Source organism: Carettochelys insculpta, chromosome 1 (assembly GCF_033958435.1).
Source record: "Carettochelys insculpta isolate YL-2023 chromosome 1, ASM3395843v1, whole genome shotgun sequence".
Taxonomy (NCBI): Eukaryota; Metazoa; Chordata; order Testudines; family Carettochelyidae; genus Carettochelys; species Carettochelys insculpta.
Window position 1 is genome coordinate 225,580,707 of NC_134137.1, and position 16,602 is coordinate 225,597,308.

At 49.8% G+C, this 16,602-nt stretch overlaps 1 protein-coding gene across 2 annotated transcripts in view; it reads left to right on the forward strand.

Moving 5' to 3' along the window:
• The first annotated feature begins 443 nt into the window (after nucleotides 1-443).
• Nucleotides 444-16,602, forward strand: part of LOC142007044 (galactosylgalactosylxylosylprotein 3-beta-glucuronosyltransferase 1-like) — a 45,307-nt gene continuing 29,148 nt past the window's right edge. For both annotated transcript variants that reach the window (XM_074983563.1, XM_074983564.1), the window contains exon 1: nucleotides 444-592. The gene's annotated coding sequence lies outside the window, so the exon portion shown is untranslated. The remainder of the gene's footprint in view (nucleotides 593-16,602) is intronic.

Sequence of the window (16,602 nt, forward strand, 5' to 3'; positions counted from 1 at the left end):
CGTGCGCGGGGGTGGGCGATCTGGGTCTGAGCAGCAGTGCGCTGCGGGAGCGGGCTCGGGGAGCGCCGGGGGTCAGCGCGGGAAGCAGCCCCTCGCGGGGCCCCCGGCCCAGTCCAACCGGCTGGAGGCGCGAGCTGCGCAGAGGCGCGCGGCAGCTCCGCACCCGGGGCAGAGCGCGCGCCGCATTCTGCCCGGGTTCCCTCCTCTCCTCTCGTGCTCACCCTCCCGCCCCCTTCTTAAGGTGGCGCAGCGCGATGCAGGGCAGCGCGCCCCCGCTCTGCAGACCGCCCTCCGGCAGAGGGGCCTTAAGAAGGCTCCTTCGTATAGCCACGAGCGGAGCGGCGTTGCCGGCGCTGCCTATAAAGGGGCTTGATCCTGTCGGGGCGGCGGGGTGAGATTTATCTCGGCGTCGGGCGAGCTGCGGTGGGAGCAAGCGGGCCCGATCCGTCCCCACTCCCCGCGGTGGGAGCAGGCGGGCCCGATCCGTCCCCACTCCCCGCGGTGGGAGCTGCTCGCCAGCCAGCCCAGCGGCCACGTTCACGTGCAGACTCGTTCCGGCTGCGCAGAGCTTCCCGCCGGCGCATCTCCCCAGGTAAGCCCCGGGGCTCCTCTCCTGGGCTGGGGTCGGGGAGCAGCGCAGGTGTTGCGCTCTGCGGCCGCGCAGCATTGCCTTGGCTCACGCGGCTTGCCCGCAGATTGGCCGAGCCCCAGCCCTGGAGCCAGGCATCCCAAACTTCAGCGCAGCTCTGCCTCCGGATCCGGTCTGACTTCCCTGAGCAGCCCCTGCGATGGGCCGCGTGAAAACCGCAGCTCAGAGCGCCCCAGCCTGAGGGGGGAATCAAAATCCGGCTTGGCATTTTCCAGCTTGGGGTCCATTCCTAGCTATCGGATGAAGCGGGTCTTTGCCCACCAAAGCTTATGCTCCAATGGGTCTGTTAGGCTATAAGGTGCCCCAGGACAGCTTCTTGTTTTCGTGGCTACAGACTTACAGGGCTACCCCTTCTGATCCTAGCTCTCTCTTATTGCAGCGTCCATCTAACTGCTCTAGTGCCGGTTGGGAACGTGATTTCAGGTTCAAACTGGCCTTAACACTAGGGCTGTGAGAGTATTGTTCCTATTCTACAGATGAGGCCACCAAGGTAAAATGACTTGCCCAAGGATGCACGGTGAAGTGTTGGCAAAGCTCGAGACAGGACCTAGGTGTCCTATCTTCCAGTCTTCTAACTGCTAGACAGCACTCCCTCTCCTGCTTGGCTTGAGAGCAACTACAGCCATCTGAAAAGCTGGTCTGACACAGACAGTCTGGCTACATTACTGTTCCCTGTTAGCTGCTGGAGAGATTCAAATGTCACCCACCTATTAGCAGAGCACCCGCAGCTGTTTTTTGTTTTGTTTTTGGTTTTTTATGTCTGGGGATGGTGCATGTTCACACATGCCTCAGGGCACATAAAACATTTATTCTGCACATAGATGGGGAAAAGTCCACACATGAATGGAAAAGATTAGACGGAGCATTGGTCTGCACGGCTAAAATAAAAAATCTGCAATACTGAGTCTCTGACCCCAGGTCAACTGGCTCCTAGGGCTTGGGCTGCGAGGCCAAAACCCTCAGTGTAGATGTTTCAGCTGAGGCTGGAGTTTGCTGGTTCTTAGGAGCAATTTCAGTTAGTTTGGTGCCTCCAAAGTGAGGCTGGAACGTGCTCAGCTCTCTGCCTAGCCCTGCCAATCACCCATCTAACCAGGAGCTGGGGGAGGTGGGAAAGCCATGTTAACAACAGATGTATGAGTTGGGAGAGGGAATTCCCCTGGGTAGCACAAGTGTGGGAAGCAGCAGCTATTCCCTGAGTAACTCCCTGGAAGGGGCTAGTCTCTGAGTGTGGGGGGCAGACGGGACAGATCAGTGCGCAGTGGAGTTGGCATGGCAGAACCGACGGCGCATGCATGCAGCAGAGCAGCAGTGACCGACTGGGGATAAACATACAATTGGCAACATGCGTCTCTTGCAGGCCCTTTCTGCCCTGGGGCAGGACCGTGGTAGGAAAGTCAGCTGCTTCCTGTGCTAACCTGGCTCCACATCCACTTGGGTTCAAATCCTTTTGGGCTCTTATGAGCAAAACAGTTTTGGAGGCCCGTGCCTTGTTCTTCGCTGGTTGCCAAGCAGTGAGTCTGAGAGGCCATAGGACAGGTGGGTATTTCAATGCACCAGTCTCCTGGCACTCCAGCAGAGATGAAGCCATTGTAATTCAGGAGATGGGTGCACTGCCGGGGGAATGGGGAGGGCAGGTCTGCAGTGGGAGAGGAGATTACAAAACAGGAATGAGGTGCATTGGCAGAGCTGTCTGTGAAGTCCAAGAGTGACATAACTGGGCGGGGGCATGCAAACAGCAGCAGGGTGGGAATTAGGGGCACTGCCAAAGCTGTGTGAGGAGCACAGGAGTGGAACAGCAGGTGGTGCTGCAGGGCAGGAGTGAGGGGCATTAGCAAACCTGTGCAGGGAGGTTTGAACCTGTTTCTGGCCACATGCCCTGTCTTCTCCGCTCCCAGACTAGGAGAGCTTTTGCCTATCTGTGAATTACAAGGAGGAAACGACTGTCACTTGTGACATGCATTGCCTAAGTGCCATTCAGAATAGCTCTGTCGGTGCCCTGGGAGGGGGTAAAGGCACACAACTGGTCTCTTGGGAACAGCAGCAGCCACTTCCAATGCACTTAACTCTGCACTGAATAAAGGCTCCGCAGAACAGTTAGTCTGTCGTGGGTCTGTATAGCAGCAAACACTCAATACTGTGCTTTTTCAGAAATCAATTGCTATTGAATTAAAGCAGCGTAGCTACACTCCAAAAGGCACAGGAGCCAAGTAATAACAATTAATGAATTATTTACTCCTTAATATAAGGACTCTGGCACCGGTGTGCTAGACGCGGCCATTTAGGCAGGGCCCCGCTGACATGCAGCAACTTCTGAAGAGAAGGCCAGCAGCCAGCCCACACGCTGGATGGCAGTAGGCCACCAAGGAAAGTATTTGGGCCGAGGAACCTGGGGCAAATCATACCTACCTTTATGGAAAGGGAGAGGGCAACTTCAAGGGGCAAACAGGACCTCTGGTTTTTAAAGTATTGTTTGAAAGCTGTAAGGACGTGATCAGGTACTGAGGCTTTAAAAAGCCTGGAGAAACATACCTCCACTGTACACAGCTCTTACATTCCACCTGCCCATGGGACTCAGGATTATTTAGCAGCATCTGCCCATAGGGGCAGGGGAGTTTTGATGTCTACATCTATATGGTGTTTCAATAATGATGAATATATTTGTTTTACTACACACAATCCACATACTCTGCCTACAGACTTCTTACCACTGGCACCTGCTGCATGCATGCCCATGGTGGTTTGGAAGGGCCCTTCCCTTTGTTTCAACAACACGTGCCAGGAACTCTTGACAGCCAAGGCATACCTGTCCTCTTGCTGCTTGAGATGTCCACACCCCAGTCAGAGGTGTGAATATAGCCAGGGAAGGCACACCTGCACTGGCTTTTACTCTGGGTAGCCCACTGCAGATAGCAGTGAGGATGCAACAGGGGCACTGGGGTAGGCTAGCAGTACAAGTACAGTACCCAGGTGGCTTGTACAGCCCATACCAAAAGTCATACTGCTGCATCCCTTCCCATGGCTGTCTTTTTAGCCGTGTCGGATAGATCAAAGCTAGCTTGGGTATGCCTAGCCCAGCTGCATTCTCCCACCCGACTGCAGTATAGACATAGCTGCACTGGGAGTGGTGCATGGATAAATTCCCCAGCAGCGTTCACTGCAAGGCTTCTGTTCCCTTCTTACCACTACACCCCCAGGCTCTTATATATAGTAGCATTCCTAGTGTCCCCTGCGGTCATCAGTGCTGCGTACCCCCTACTTCGTATTTCATATCACGTGCTGCAGGTGATTCCACCATCCGTTTCAAGCCAATAACACCCAGAGCTCTCTGGCCATTGCCAATATTTAGTTGGAGCCTCCTTAGAGGCCTCTGCATGCCTATAGCCAGCATTGGGAACACTCCTGCTTCTAGTGCCATGTGCCTTGTGTCCAAGGCACCCCTGCTTCTAGCTTCCTTACAACCCACAGTCAATGTCCACAAGGTTGCTGCTTCCAACCTGAATTCACCCCATCAGCACCTGCAGCATGGCTACTTCCAGTCCCTCTGAACTTACCCTACCTCTCCACAGCAGGTTCTCTTTTATTTTCCAAATCATATTTTTCTTCTCCAAGGGCTGTGTCTCTGGGGAGATGAGAGAAAACTGTACCTTCATCATGAAAGCCACTAACTGTTGTGAGAAATGTGTTACACGCTTCCCTACCCTTGTACTGGGCATCCAGAAAGTCTTGAATGTCTACTCAAGGATGAACCTACTTGTCCCTGTCCCATCATGTTTTTTGGTCTTGTTAGGATATTGGAAGAATCCCAATGTCTTAGATGGGCCTGACCCAGCACCTAGGCTCCTGACACACCTGAACCATGACAGCATAAAAACTTGTGCCTGCTCTTTGTGTGTGACCCTACGTGTAATATTTCTTGCCTGTCTTTTGGCTCTGTTGGAATCCAAACACTTCACCCGCATTCCAGAGTTGTTCTTGGCATCTCCTCTCCTCTTCTCTTATGAAGCTCTGCAGGCCAGTCTGACTCCCCATTTTATGCATGAAGACGCTGCAGTGCACATCTCTCCCAGGTACTACAGTGGCGGAGCTGGGAGCACAGCCCAGCTTGTCAGACTTCCAACGCAGGTGCAAGGCTGGAGAGTAGCAAAATGCTGAGCTCATCAATGACTTTTAACAAAAGGATCTGTTAAAAATTGCTGCGAGCATCTGGTTCAATGGAAGACTAGGCAATACGAGGCATATGTGAGCCCCAGAGCTCCTGGTCCTTGACTAGGAGTCCTAGTCGTTACAGTCCTACAAAGACTTTTTGTTGTTCCTAGTCACCTTCCTCTCAGCCATAGATGTATTACCTCCCAAACAAGAATGGGAGTGACAGGAAGCTGGGCAGATCCCACTATACCCCATATGAGGGATTCAGTCCTCTGATAAATACATGCTAATTGGGGCTGAATTGTTTATCATGAGCATGATCCTTCATCTCTCTAAGGCTTGGTCTACAATACCAACTGAAGTCCGTATAACTACATCTCTTGGAGCTGTGGAAAATCCATGTTCCTGAGCAACACAGTTACACCAACGTGACTGGAGGGCTTCTTTCATTGACCTAGCTGCTGCCTCTCCAGGAGGAGGAGTACTTAAACTGATAGGAGAAGCTTTCTCTTCAGCATGAGTAGCATCTTCACTAAGCTCTAGAATGGTGTGGCAGCGGTGCTGTGCCTGTAAATAAGCCCTATGTTAAATGAAGTGAGAGTCAGGCAATTTAAGGCAGGATTTTGGTCTAAAAGACTCAGATCTCCTCTGCAGGGACACGAAAGCTCCATCATCCTTTTCCTAAGAGCTGGAATTTATCCCACTCTTCTTGGCAAAGATTTTCCCTCCCCACTGTTCCTGAACATGCTGTACTGTCGAGTTGTCTTCCACCACACCCTGAGCAGCTGCCTCTGAGTGGAGCTGTCTGTCTAGTTTGTGAAGTGCCTGGGCATACTTCAGGAGTAAATAAAAAAAAAATAGCACAATACAAACTTCTTGAATCTGCCAGTTAGTGCTAAAAATGTGCCGAGTAAAGATGCAGTACTTGGATCCAGATCCAAACTTCTGGGGCATTCACATCCCTGACTTGTGGGATCCAGCTCTGACAAGAACAGGCTGACTTGCAGAAATGTAACATGGCTGCATACATCTGGGGTAATAATCAAAAGATTGAGGCATTATGTTCCAAAGAGCATGTAAGAAGACATGATAAATAATGGTGCAGAGTAGATAGGCTGGTACTTCTATTCTCCCTTGTCCTCTAATTGGAAAAACAAGGGGAAACTGAAGTTGAAAGGCAGCCATTGTAGTAATGAAAGGAAATACGTTTACACAACTGAACCTGTAGACCTCACCAACTGACATCTAATGGCAGTGTCTCTATGCAGCAGCTAGACACCTGCAGCTGGTCGGTGCCAGCCAGGTTGAACTTACAGGGGTTCAGCTTGCTTCACTGTTGCATAGTTTCTCCAGCTCATGCTGGATGCAGGGCTCTGAGAACCTACGGGGTATGAGGGTCCCAGAGCTCAGAGACTGGAAGCCTAGGTAGTACTGAAACGGGGCCCATAGTGTGAGTGGGTGACCATCTGTCCCATATTGGGTGGGACAGTCCCATATTTGGGATGCCAAAATGTCATCCTGACTTATTTTTTAAAAGGGAGTAATTGTCCTGTCTATGGGCCATCTCCCTCCCCCACTCCACACACTTCCCTGAGCCTCAGGGAAGCGGGGGGAGTGCTGACGGCTGCCGCTTCCCTGGGGCTTCTGGGGAGCGCTGGCAGCTGCCGCCTCCTCCCTGGGACTTGGAGGAGCAGCCCCTCCCCTCCATAGCTCCCTGTCTTGTATTTGGGACAGGGACATATGGCGCCCTATAGCGTGGGCCAGCTGCAGGTTTTCCTAGCTTCACTGGGTAAGTGTCCTCACAGCAAAGAGCTTGCTAGGATTCTGAAAAACATGAGCCATTTAGATGCCCAATTAAACATCCACTGATATGTTACATAGAATCCCGAATGTAGAAAGACTGCTAAAGATTAGGAAGAGGCTTCCATAATTCTCCCTTGTAAGATTTCTTTCTCCTTCTGGAGCATCTGGATGGAAGGATACTGGCCTAGAGCTCTAGTTCTGAAGTCCAATCTGGCAGCACCTGAGTTCACTTGAAGGGAATTGTTTTCCATTCAACCTTACACTCAATCCTCAGACTAGGTCGGCTTAAGCCCAGAAGTTCCAGCTTTTGGAGAAGGGACAAGGTCCATATTCTTTCTAGTATCTTCCATCCAGGTGCAGAATAAATCTTATGCGCACCGAGTCATATGCAATAGCTGTACAAACAAAGCACATCTCAGCAGCATTCGGCTCTCTACTGAACAGCCGTGCAAGCACACAGCTTACAGGGAGCATTGGTCAGGGTGGTTCTGATTTGATCTGAATGAGTCCAGTGCTGCCCAGACTGCAGCAATCACCTGCGCTTGTGTTTATTCAAAAAGGCTATTGTCTGCCTCAAACCATCTTGTGGTGCCAGTTTATGAATGATTCAAAGCCACACTGGATTGTCCTAGTATTTTTCCATTGCCCCCTGGCAGTCACTTCATGGTAGCTATTGCTTAACCAAGCCAAGTAACGAGACTCAATGAGGGAGGAAAGGAGTTAACGTTCATAAAACTTAGGTTCCAAGTCAGTGGAGAGCAGCTGGGTTTGTGGAGGGGCTAGTGTATGAATTTAGCATGTCAGACAGTGTTGTATATCCATCTTGCAAGCTAAGCAGGGTTGATCCTGGTCAGTATGTAAGGGAGAGCACCAAACAAAACACGATTGGCAGTGGCGTTGCAGGCTTCCTTTCCTCTGCATTGTTACCCACAGTGGTGCAGACGGCTGCCCCAGAGCAAGACAGGAAGGGGTGTGGCTTTGGGCCCCAGAAGGGGCAGGGCCAACAGCAAAAGGGGTGGGGGGCCAAAGGCAGCCATCCCTTAGCACCTCCTGGACTTCAGCACTGCTCTCTTCCCCTCCCCATCTCCCTCACAGCATACACAGCTGGAGCAGCGCTGCTGGGGCAGTTCAGAGGGACCCAGCACTCTAGATGTTACCAAAGTGGTGGCTGGACCTCTGGGCCCAGGCACAATGACCCCCTGTGCCCCCTCCACCTCCTGTCGGTGGGTCTGGGTAGAGAATCAATGCTCCATCTGGCACTGGGGGCAACGTGCTTCTGAAGGTGCCATCCTTCACAGCAGGGGTGCAGTTGGTGTGGTTGTCTTAACCTCTTATGTCCCACGTTTCTCTTGTTGGAGCAGAGCTGGGTTCTGTGCCAGCATCTGCCCTCAGGCTAGTTTTGGACAAGTCACTTCACTGATCCGCAGGTTCCCCATCTGTAACAGGAACATGGAAAATAATGCTTGGCTACCTCCAGGGCTTTGCAGGGTGTAGTGGTGTTCTCAAAGTGGTCTAAGATTGGTTGGTTGCTACAGTTTGATTCCTTTATTCGCTAAATTTGTAGGAGGCTGGTAATCTGACTTCTATCTAACGGTAGGCCACAATAGTGGGCCTTATGGGATACGTGCTCCGTGGCATGCAGAGCAGACCTCTGATTGCAAGGAGTGCTGTACAAGGGTGTTCTAGCCAAAACGTTGTCCCCTGGAGGGCAAAGCTGAGGCTTCACATGAAGGGAACGGTCTCCTGCAAACAGATCTGCTGTGGTGGCTCCCTCACTCGTGCAACCAAGCCTGGTTGGCTTTTGCCTCATTGAGAAGACCCATACTGACTGTCCCTGCTGGTGATCTTGTTTCTAATCTCCCCTGATGCCTTACAGTTTGTTGCCTTTCATCTCAGTAGGTTTTTTCCAGTCCACACAAAGGTGAAAAGGAGCAAGGCACCAATGACTTCCTGTATCTGCTGGCTTCTCTCTCCAGCGCTAACATGAATAGGGCCCTTCATGCGCTCCTCTTGAGCAAACACAGATGCTTTTGTTCTGGGGACTGGTGGGATGGGATGGAATTAATAAATCGGAGCTGGTGTTGTGCTGCCACATTCTTGTAATTTTAAGGCAAGATCAGGAAAGGAAGAGGGCAAGTTAACTCCTCTCTCCTTCAGAGAGAGTGCTCCGATATCGACTCCTGTCCCCTCCTTGCTCATGCTGTCTCCTCTCTCCTTCCCACTTAATCTATTGCTCCATCTCCCTTTCATTCCTTCTTTTCACCACTCATTCACACCCCCCATTCAATTCAGTGCTGTATTCTCTCCGCTGCTGCCTTCTCCTAGAGACTCTTCTGTTTGTATTCTCTCCCACCTACTCTTCCCATCCCTCCATATTTCTGGCCTTTTCCCAGCTTAATCCCTGTGTAGAAAGAGAGTGCATAAACTCCAGACAGATGCCTCATCCAGCAGCCTGAATACAGGACTGGGAGCCGGGAACTCCTCGGTGCTAGTCTTGAATCAGACAGTGACACCTTCTCTTACTTTAGGCTGGGGTCTGCAGCCTGCAGCTCTAGAACCACAGGTGATTCTTTAAGGACGACTTTTTGACTCCCAGTGCTATAATTGCAAAGTAAAAAACCCCTCCCGATTATCTGATAAACAGTGAACATCTAAAAACCCAACAATGAACAACTCCTATCAAAAGAGCAAATGAGGTGTAATATTGAAACGTTGGACAACTCCCCCTTAATATGTGCAGTGCGTTGTGGGATACTGTATCTGTCTTGATCGTGTTACTAATGAAGTCTTGATTTTGAAAAGGAAGTTAGCAACATTCCTGCTATGAAGGGCAACAAGCATTTTAAGGAAGAGAACTGAAATTAAACATGAAATAAATTTGGCCTACTTAAAATAGATTCAGGAGTGAAAGTCAGGAAGACAGTGGTACCAACACGTGTAAAGTGTGAGGAAATAGAATATGTACAAGGTTTGTGAACGTCCTGCGGTAAACATGTATCACATTACAAATCATAGTATGTGAGCTGTTCCTAAAACGGGTTACAAAAAGTATAGTTTGATGTCATTTACTAAGGATCATCTTGTATTCTTATGCATTGCGACTCTTGAATTATTGAGTTTTTTGCCGAATTTGAAAAAATGGCTCTTCTTGCTCTTTTCGCTGCCAACCACAGCTTTAGGCAAATCATTGCCTGCTCTGTGCCTCAGTCTCCCCTTTCCCTAAATGGGGCATAATGATGCTTCATCCCAAGCAGGTTAGAGGGAGTCTAGGGGGGATTAATACATGTCTTTTGAAGATGAAAAGTAGAGTAGAGGTTGAACCTCTCTCATCTGGCACTCTCAGGACCTGACTGATGCTAAGTGAGAATTTGCTGGACCGCAGGAGGTCAATATTGTCTAGCAGTAGTGCCAGCGCTTCTGCGCTTTCTGGGCTCTTATCCATAATTTATCCCAAAATGTCTTCTAAGTAACGGCACAGAACATTGAGAGCCAGGACAGGTGGCAAGAAAACTTTGTGGAACTGCAGAAAACTTCTCGACACCCATGATAAGTGGTTGTCTGGCTAACAAATCATACTGGGTCACATGTGTTGCCAGAAGAGAGAATTCCAGATTAGAGAGGTTCACCCTGTAGTGTTATGCCACGGATATGGCATTTACCCATGTGCCTGTGGGTAGAATAAGAACCTGCTGCCCATGGCCCAAGAACTGGCTAGGCCTTCTTCTTAAAGTCTGACCAAAAACCTTTGCAGGCTGTACTTCAAGTGAAATGATTTGCTTCAAACTGAAGAATCCTGAGCACCTCTGCCTCCCTGATGTTGGGAGGTGAGGTGCTGTCGCCGGAGCCTATTCTTTCACAGCCTGCCTGTGCATTGATCTTCTGTACCTGACATTCGGTGAAGATTATTGTCAAGGTGTGAAAATGTAGCTCTTGGCTCCTTGTGTACTTTTAGTAATACTAGTGTTTTGCAGCCTTAGCCCTGGAAAAATCATTTCACAAAGGTGCATAAGTGCTATCGTCCTCATTATAGAGATGCAGAAACTGAGGCATGGCAGAAGAAGTGATTTGCCCACAAATGTACAAAAATCACAGATGGAAAAGCAAATCCAGGAATCCTCCATTCAGTGATATGCTACCTAGTGGCCCCAGAGAGGAAGGAATACATGCACATCTCCTACAACTGGAAGGGACCTTTGGAGGTCATCTAGTCCAGTCTCCTCCCCTCTTGGCAGAGCTAAGCACCATCCCTGACCTCTATCTGCCCCAGTCTCTAAGTGGCCTCCTCAAGGATTGAGCTCACAACCCTGGGTTTAGCAGTCTAACACTCAAACCACTGAGCTAGGAATAAATAATAATGACATCTCTAGGGGTTTGATACTCAACCCTGGCCAACACTAAAGTTACTTTAACCCAGCTAAATTGCTTGGGGGTGTGGGTGGAAAAATTCACATCCCTGAGTGGAGTGATTAAGGTTATGTCTACACTATGCCAAGGACTGATCCATTTGGCAGTGATTTATCCTGTCATCAAAGATGCAATTAAGTGATCTCTGAACACATTCCCATTGATACCTGTACTCCAGCAAAACAAGAAGAGTAGCCAGTCTCAACAGGAGAGCAGCCCCCCTTGACCTTACTGCATGGAAGACACCACAGTAAGTATGTCAATTTCAGCTATGCCTTTCATCTCCGTAGGCTTTTTCTAGTCCACACAAAGGTGAAAAGGAGCAAGGCACCAATCTGCATAGCTGAAGTAGACGGATGGTAAAGATAAGAGTAGATGAGGGGTAAGTCCACCTGATTCCAGGTGTGGACAGTACTCGGTTAACAGAAGTCTTCCGTTGCAATAGTTGCTGCCTCTCAGAGGTTGATTTCTCTCGGTGGCATAGGTACACCTACACAGCTGGGGGCAGTGTCTACAGTACAGCAGCGCATCTGTGCCCCCTTTGCAATTCAGGTATACCCATGCTCTCCCTGTTGGAGGACTTTGGGACAAGATGACCCTTCTGCATTCCTTTGGTACGTTTCCTAGCAGGTGCTGATTTCTGACTTCTTCCTCGATCAGGTATTGATTGATCATTACTTGTGCTACATGTTTGAATAAAGGGGTTGGTTGTTTAATGACACTCGTGCACTGTTGGGGGTTCTCCTCATGCCCTTCTACTCAGTTCCTCAAGAATTGTTTCACTCCTGTTTTGTTCCTCAGGTTTCTTTATTTGGCAGACACCAAAGCTATGTGGATCAGATCAAAGCATTTGGGTGTTTGGTGCACTCTTTACCTGCCCCCACCCATCTCTTCCTTTATAGGCACTTGTGCATTGCATCGGGCATTTGGGGATTAGCTTGGTCACTTGGTCAGAAAGAACAAATCCCAGCACGACATCTCCTGTCCACACCTAGTCCATGTAGGACTTGCTTTTCACCTACTCTGAAATGTAGGGCTTATCTTCTCCAGCATTTTTCTTAACTAGCAGTGGTCTTATGTACTTTCCCCATCTTAGCTAATGGACATTCCTTTCCAGCCTGCTGATCCATATGTGCTCCTTGTTCCCAAGAAACAAACAACCCGCCCGTATCCAAGTTACTCACATCAAGCCAGGCCTACATATAAAATCTTACAGATCACAGCGATCGATTCCCAGAGCAATAAGCAAATAGAAAACTAAGTCCTGATTATTCCTGAGCACCTTCTCTGCAGCCCCCAGGGAGCATCTGCCACAGTAAAGCATGAGCCCATCTGAGCTGTGACTCTGGACCAGCCATGGCAGAATGAGAGGGGCACTGTCGATCTGTAACAGTACAGTTGAATGAGACGTAATTTTTCCCCTCCTTTTGTTAGCTAGGGTGCATAGCTCCCCAGCAGCCTACATCACCAGGATGGAAAAGGTTACTGCTGGCTCACTGCAGCTAGTAAAAACATCCCCCTGTCCCACAGTCCACTTTGTGACACCGCTAGTGCTACCTAATGCCAGATGGACCTCAGTGAGGTCGTTCCCCTTTTGCCTGTCACCCCACTTCCAACAAGCCCTCACTGCCTCTATCTGGTGCACAGCTGTGTGCCTCCCTTCCACTGACAGGGCATCTCCTTGCCAGTGACAGCATGATGGCCCACCCTGTAAAATCTCTGAACGGCCCATCTCCTCTGGTCTCTCCCTCTCCTGCGACAACAGCTAGGAGCACATAGTAGGGGGGGTGCTCTGATTTTGGAGGGTGGGAAGGGGGTACTGAGGGTTCCTGGCTGTGGAGGAGGGGATCAGGCAAGGGGATTGGGGATGTGTCTGAAAATTGTGGGTACTGGGGGTACTCTATTTAAAAAAGGTTGAGAAACACCTGAAATAGAACTCAGTTAATTGGTTTAATGGCTGGCAGGAGGGATCCAGCTCTTAAACCAATTAAATTGAGTCCTGTTCATTCAGCACAGCAGGATGCTGGGAGCTGCCCCTGCCATGACGTGTGCAGGGTTCAGCATGCATGGGGCCCTGGATCCATGGCTCTCCTCCCAGTATGCTGCTTCCCAGTCCCTTTCAACAGTGCCCTTTTTCCCCACCCTCCTCCTCCCACACCAGCACTGGGCCTGCTATCATGTGGCCCTGACTACTTCTCTCCAGTGCCTGGTAGGATTCCCTCCTACGGCAGTCAGATGAGCACCAGGATCTTGAGGCCAGATTTCCCCTAAGATCTGTGCAATTCACTTCCTACTAGCATTCAGAGACACTTATGGGGGAATTGCGCAGAAGAGGGCGAGCATCTCATTTAACTTACTCAGGGAGCCACACAGCTGTGGTGAAGAAGAGATGGCCCCACAAAGCAGTAGTCGAGGGCAGCAACATGCAGAGCTCCTGGGTAAGTTAATCCTGGGTTTGGGGGCACTGCGTGGGGCTGCGAGTGGTGGGGGGGTTAAGCCTGGGGATGGGGGGATGGTTTGGGTCTATTTGTGTTGGACCCTGGAACATGTAAATAAATTACCCTGTGGCCCTGGATGAGAAAAGGTTGAACACCCCTGTACTAAATCTATCTAGAAATAAGTATAGCCACATTCTTTGCAGGATGGGAGACATTACCCTGGGAAGCAGGAACTTTCAAAGATTTGGGGGATCATGGTGGATAATCAGCTGAAGATGTCCCAGGATGATGCTGAAGTTAAAGTGTGACATGATCCTTGGATGTATGAATGGGGGGAATTCTCAAGTAGATGTTCAGAAGTTATTTTATCTCTGTGTTTGACACTTGTATGATCCCCACTGGAATACTGTCCAGTTCAGGAAGCACATTGGTACAGTGGAGGCGTTTCTGAGACGAGATGGAGAAAGATTAGAAAACATGCATTTATAGTGATAGATTCAAGGAGCTCCACCTACTGATCCAGTAACCTTTCTTAAGATGACTTGAGTACATTTAGAAGTATCTCTTTGGAGAACAAATATTTAATGGGCTCTTCAATCTAAAAGAAAAAGATAACATGATCCCATCACTGGAAGTTGAAGCTAGAGAAATCCAGACAGAAAATGAGGCCTCTCTCTTTTTTTAAGGGTGAGACTAATTAACCAGTGGGACAATTTTATGGAAGGTGATGGTGAATTCTTCACCCCTGACAACTTCTAACTCAAGATTGGATTTTTTTTTCTAGAAAACCGGCTCTAGGAATTATTTGTTGGGAGTTCTACAACCTGTTTAGCCAAGAGGTCAGACGAGATGATCACATTGCTCCCTTCTGGCCATGGAATCAGTCTGGGAAAACACCAGATATTACTCTTCCCCCTTAGATTTCCATGACAGCCCAAGTCCCATCACTGGAAATGATTCGTGGATCAGGGTATGAGCATCAGTTCCCCTCTCACCCTCATTCTGCTAAATATAAATCCTTTGCACTATAATCACATTGCAGGGAGGTGCACTGCCCTTTGGTAACAACTGTCCCTCTGACAAAGCGGGTCTTTGCCCACGAAAGCTCATGCTCCAAAATATCTGTTAGTCTTTAAGGTGCCACAGGACTTCTTGTTGTTTTTGAAGACAGACTAACTGGGCTACCTCTCTGATACTTGTCCCTGTGACAAGCCCCGTCTTGTCACCGCTCCCTTTCAGCCTCACTATGCTAGCAGTATTTTATGCACTGTACACCTTTCATACACACGTACAACACCTTCATGCCCACGCTGCTGCTGCACGTGGACCGAGGTGCTCTCACATACACACACACACACACCAAAGATCGTGATCACCACTGGAATAAGCCAACAAAGCTCAGTTGACTTTTTCCATGGATTCCCCTCTCCCCCATGATTCTTCTGGGCCAGATTCATTTCAGACTTGGTTCCACAGAGGTCAAACGCAGATTATATGCCAGATTGCAGGGAACCTGACAGTTTGGACCCTAATAATGTGGGTCCATTTTAGTCAGTGTCACAGCCTTAGGGTTTTAAAGATCTCAAAAGTCATGGTGTTATGGGGAAATCCCAGCCCAAAAGAGGGCATGGGGGTTTAATAGGCTTTTGTAGAGGGAGTGTATTTCCACCCTCTTCTGCACTGCCTTCGTGCATGGTAGCCAAAGAGCAGCAGCTACTGGCCAAGTGCCCAGCACTGAAGGCAGCACCACTAGCAGAAGCAGCAACAGCAGCACAGATATAAGGGTGAGAGTAGCCGATCTCCCACCACAATAGCCTGATCGCACAGGGTGAGACACCTCATAGCCCACAGCATGTTTTTTGTGGCTGTGCATTTGGTAGGGCCCTAGTTCTAGCTAAGGCTCTGACAGAGCTAGAACTGCAGCTTCTCCTTAAGGCACAGCCCTGTAGGTAGGTGCAGGGGTCCCAGTGTGTGCTGCAGTTGGAGGACTGCAGGGTTCAGCATGCCTGGGGCCCTGGATCCATGGCTCTCCTCCCAATATGCTGCTTTTCAGTCCCTTTCAACAGTGCCCTTTTTCCCCACCCTCCTCCCACACCAGCACTGGGCCTGCTATTGTGTGGCCCTGATTACTCCTTTCCCGGGCCTGGTAGGATTCCCTCCTATGGGAGTCAGATAAGCACCAGGATCTTGAGGCCAGATTTCCCCCAAGATCTGTGCAATTCACTTCCTCCTAGCATTCAGAGATACTTCTGGGGCAATTACGCAGAAGAGGGAGGGGGTCTCATTAAACTTATTGGCTCCTACATTTCCACATGAGCAGCAGCTTCTGCCCTGGCCTTGCCTTTGCTTGGGGATAGGCAGGCATCTGTCTCTCACACAGTGAAGCGCAGCACATGGAGTACCACTATCACAGCTGTGGCGCGCACACGTGTGTGTGTGTGTGTGTGTGTGTGTGTGTGTGTGTGTGTGTGTGTGTGTGTGTGTGTGTGTGTGTGTGTGTGTGGTAAAGGGAAATGACCGCTGTCGTTCCAATGGTGCACATGAGAACACCTATCATCTCCACTGTGGGAGAAACAGAGTGAGACTGAGGACCCAGGAGGGATGCTTTACCGGAGACAATCATTCACCAGCCAACAGAACATGCAGACTGTGAGAGCCGATCTTAAGAGAGGAATAGGAGAGGCTTTTCATTGCTTCTGTGTCTGCAGCCCTGTCTGCTCACTTATCCAGGTGGTCTAACCTCCCGAGATGCCGGTCTGTGCGATGTTCCCTGCCCAGCACTGCATGTTTGCCCCAGGGGAGTGTGGATGTGACCTTCTGGATCCAGGAATCCACTCCAGGGAAAATGAGGCTCAAAAATTAGCATTATATCTAGATTGGACTAGGACATCAGGAGAGACCTCCAGGGAACTCAGCCAGCCTGTCTTGGGGGTAGTAGGAAAAGAAGGGGGAGGTGGACCAACAATGGGAATAAAACACAGCAAGAAAATGAGCTGCAGTGTGCTTCCAGGAGAGGAGATCTCAGGAGGTCTAGGCTTCCATTTAAAGATGGGTTGACAAAGCCCTGCTTCCAGCCCTTGGTGAGGTTCTGCGCTAGAATTGGTTTTGAGTTGACCCAAATCCAAACTCCAGCTTTAGACACCCCCTGCCCCTTAGCTTTGG